The 4455-nt window shown below is 46.8% G+C and overlaps 1 protein-coding gene across 2 annotated transcripts in view; it reads left to right on the top strand.

Moving 5' to 3' along the window:
- LOC117955458 overlaps positions 1–4455 on the top strand; it is a 15971-nt gene that overhangs the window by 6131 nt on the left and 5385 nt on the right. For both annotated transcript variants that reach the window (XM_034889988.1, XM_034889987.1), the window contains one exon: positions 3636–3646. The gene's annotated coding sequence lies outside the window, so the exon portion shown is untranslated. The remainder of the gene's footprint in view (positions 1–3635; positions 3647–4455) is intronic.

Here is a 4455-nt window from a genome sequence, read left to right as displayed (position 1 = left end):
ATATGAGGTATCACCATATCTTATTCTGTGTTCTTTAGATTGTATGACATCAAGGGGAATGGCTATAATGGCCCATAAGGATGTCTTGATACTGTCATAAGACGTATTTACAGCCTGTCTGTCTGCAGTGAACTTCTTGTTTAGGGCTAAGGAGCCTTTCATATGACTCAGTCTAAAAGGAATGGCAAAATTAATATAAACAATTACAATACTGGTGCGTGCTGGTTGGGGGGGGGCATGATCCGGTCTGAAATGTCACAAATGGATTTAGGCATCGTCAGATCAGCTGATCGCGGGGCGAGCTTCCCGGAGCGGAGGCTCACTCGCCTACAGCACCCGCTCTCCACCGCAGCTTCGCCGCCACGCACACAAGCACCGGCCAAACAGCGACACGTTTTCACCGGAGGAAGAGGTAAACACTTAGAAAAAACACTCTGGATGCCTTCTATTCCTAAATATAGATAAGTGTACCAGTACTTATCTGAACTGACAACATGATCCCTGTCAATAGATCGAGAGAAAACGTTGACGTTAACTCGCTGCTATTCACTGACAGTAGCCTATAAAGTAAAGTCATGGTATGCTCTGCTGCGTTGCTAAATAAAGGAGATAAATGAAGGAGACTTCCCCACAATCTTTACAATTCCTCATCTGCCCTCTCACGTCTGTCAGGTTGGTAATTATTCGGCTGCTGGCCTTTCCTCCTCTTCCTCCTCTTCCTCATCCCAGTCAGTCCCCATAGTTCTAGTGCCAGGCTGAGAATTCGCTCCCTCCTGTGACGTCATCACTGAATTGACTCCATAAACCCGCGAATACCAAAAATGACCAAAAACTAACTTTTAAAACTATTTGGAGACATTTTTAAAAATGATATACATATCTTCAGTGTTTTTTGTACCCAATAATCAACAGTGGATGTTAACTTGCAACATGGGCTTTAAATACTTTTAGCAATGTCCTGGTTCGAGGGATGAAGATGAAATAGTTTTCAAAGTCACGGACACTTATTAACTAATTAGTCTTTGGCTGTAGATGAGATTGCCCACGTGTGCATGACGTCAGAGCAAGTCGGGATCAAGTCGGACACAAATCTAACCGGCATGCAACGGGCGCCGATCGCCGGCGATCAATTCTGCGCAGACCTGGCTCATCTCGAACGAGCCTTGAGTGTACAGTGTTTCGCCACTGCTGCGGCTCATGTGTTGATCAGCTGATCAGGACGGCGGTTTAGCTCCAGGCTAAGTTCATCAGTCGCACTGGGCGCCAGAGATGAACAATGCTACAAGGGAAGTTGTGGCGCTGAGGCCGATAAACTCATATCAACTGTTCATCTGAGATGAGGTAAGGTAGCGCTACCACTGGTTTAGATGGCGATCTAATAGACTAGTTAAGTATGTGCAGACAAAAGCTACGGCGCGTAATTCCAATAAATTGGTTGCTGAAGTGGATAATAAACTTTACGTTGGTTGGTTTGTTGCAACCTGTTGACTGTCAGACTGTTAAATATGTCGGGGTGCGTTGCGAACACGGACGAAACGCCAATTGCTAGCCTGCCATAGGCTGACACAGCGGACATGATCAGAATCAGAATCAGCTTTATTCGCCAGGTATGAGGACACACACGAGGAATTTTTCTTTGGAGCATCGTTGCTCACATTGCGTCACACTGTGCTTACACACAAAAAAAAAAACACACGAAACAACCAAAACAAAAACTATACACACCAATATATACATACAATATATACATACTCTAAACAGAACAATATAGAGGCATGAGTGAACAAAGAGTTTAATACAAATTATTTAAATACGGAGCATAGTGCAAGGATACTGGGATAAATAGTATTATGTTATTATATTACAATATGAACAGTATGAACATTATGGACAGTTCTGAAATAGAAAATGAGAATGATGAATGAATAACAAATGAGAAAGATGAGAATGGGAATGATGAGTAAATAGTAAATAATAAATAATAAGTGAGATATGAGAATGAGAATGATGAATAAATAATAAATAATAAGTGAGATATGAGAATGAGAATGATGAATAATACTTAATAAGTGGAACCAGTGAACAGGTGCTGTAGAGACAGTGATTACTGGGTTATTGACCAGAATTGAACCTGACACTGACTGTAAGCAATCAGCTGTTCATCAGAGAGATGGCTTGTGGGTAGAAACTGTTCCCGAATCAGTTGGTTTTGGAGTACCGTGCTCTGTAGCGCCTGCCAGAGGGGAGAAGCGGGAGCAGGTTGTGTCTGGGGTGAGATGGGTCTGCAGTGATGGTTCCTCCCTGTTTCGTGACTCTGGATGTGTATAAGTCATGAACGGAGGGCAGGTTGGCACCGATGATCTTTTCTGCTGTCCTTACTGTCCGTTGCTGTCTGCTCCTGTCCTTTTTGGTGGCAGATCCAAACCAGACAGTGATGGACGTGCAGAGGACAGACTGGATGATGGCTAAGTAGAAGTGGATCAGCAGCTCCTTAGGCAGGTTGAGCTTCCTGAGCTGGCGCAGGAAGTACATCCTCTGCTGGGCTTTTTTGATGATGGAGTCAGAGTTGGGTTCCCACTTCAGGTCCAGGGATATAGTGGATCCCAGAAACCTGAAGGATTCCACAGTAGACACAGGACTGTTGAGTATGCTGACGGGGGGAAGAGTGGGGGGTCTCTTCCTGAAGTCCACGATCATCTCAACAGTCTTGAGCATGTTAAGCTCAAGGTTGTTTTGACCAGAGAGCCAGCTGATCCACATCCCGTCTGTAGGCCGACTCATCACCGTCCCGGATGAGGCCGATGACGGTTGTGTCGTCAGCGAACTTCAGGAGTTTAACAGATGGGTCTCCCGAGATGCAGTCATTGGTGTAGAGGGAGAAAAGCAGTGGGAAGAGCACACACCCCTGGGGGGCGCCAGTGCTAATAGTCCATGTGCTGGATGTGATGCTCCCCAGCCTCACCTGCTGCCTCCTGTCAGTCAGGAAGTTTGTGACCCACTGACAAGTGGAGGCTGGCACAGTGAGCTGGGAGAGTTTGGTGCTGAGGATGTCCGGGATGATGGTGTTGAACGCCAAGCTGAAGTCCAAAAACAGGATCCTTGCATAAGCCCCTGGGGATTTGAGGTTTTGCAGGATGTAATGCAGTCCCAAGTTGACTGCATCATGCACCGACCTTTTAGCCCTGTGGGCAAACTGCAGGGTGTCCAGCAAGGGGACTGTGATGTCCTTCAGGTGGGCCAACACCAGCCTTTCAAAGGACTTCATGACTACAGATGTCAGGTTGACAGGCCTGAAGTCATTTAGTCCAGAGATGGAGGGTATTTTTGGGACTGGGATGATTCTTTAGCGTTTGAAGCAGGAGGGAACTTCCGATAGCTCCAGAGATCTGTTGAAGATCTGAGTGAAGATAGGGGCCAGCTGGTTTGCACAGATTTTCAGGCAGGATGGTGACACACCGTCTGGGCCAGGAGCCTTTCTGGTCTTCTGCCTCTGGGAGGGCTGGCGCACATCCACTTCACAGATTGTGTTTGCAGGTGAGGGGTCAGAGGGGGGGAGGTGACTGACTGAAGTGTGAGTTGGTGATTTGTTGTGGGGGAGGGGTGTGACTGTGGTCTTTTCAAACCTACAGTAAAAGCTGTTCAGCTCGTCAGCCAGTCGTTGAGAACCAGCAGTGTTGGGGGATGGTCTCCTGTAGTTTGTGAGTGTCTGCAGGCCTCTCCACACTAACTGAGTATCGTTGTCTGAAAAGCTGTTTTCCTGCTTTTTAGCATAGCTCCTCTTAGCTGCTTTGATATCTTTGGTCAGTGTGTTGTTGGCCTGGTTATACAGGACTCTGTCCCCACTTCTGAAGGCCTCCTCTTTAGACTGAGCTGCCTGAGTCTTGCCGTGAACCAGGGTTTTTGGTTGTTGTATGTGCAGAAGGTTTTTGTCGGCACACACATGTCCTCACAAAAGCTGATGTCACAGTGTCAGTTAGTTCGTCCAGATCCGTGTCTGCAGCCTTAAAAACACTCCAATCAGTACAGTCAAAGCCGGCCTGTAAATCCAGCTTTGACTTGTTGGTCCATCTTTTTGCTCCCTTTACAACAGGTTTAACAGATTTTTGTTTCTGCCTGTATGTTGGGACAAGATGAACCAGACAGTGATCAGAGAGTCCCAAGGCTGCACGTGGGACAGAGCGATGGGAGTTCTTTAATGTAGTATAGCAGTGGTCCAGTATATTATGCCGGTTTTCCACTGAGTGGCATCTACTCGACTCGCCTCGACTCTACTTGCCTTGTTTGGTTTTCCGTTACGAAAAAAAGTCCCTGGGACCTGCTACCAGGTACTTTTTTTTAGTACTACCTCAGTCGAGGTTCCAAGCGAGCTGAGGCGATCCCAAAAGGTGACGTGGAAACTTGCAGACTGCTGGTTGGTCGGAGCACTGCGTTTTTAGCAAACAAGAGTGCGAAGTG

The sequence above is a fragment of the Etheostoma cragini genome, chromosome 13 (assembly GCF_013103735.1).
Source record: "Etheostoma cragini isolate CJK2018 chromosome 13, CSU_Ecrag_1.0, whole genome shotgun sequence".
Lineage (NCBI taxonomy): Eukaryota > Metazoa > Chordata > Actinopteri > Perciformes > Percidae > Etheostoma > Etheostoma cragini.
This window is presented reverse-complemented; position numbering and strand designations above follow the sequence as displayed.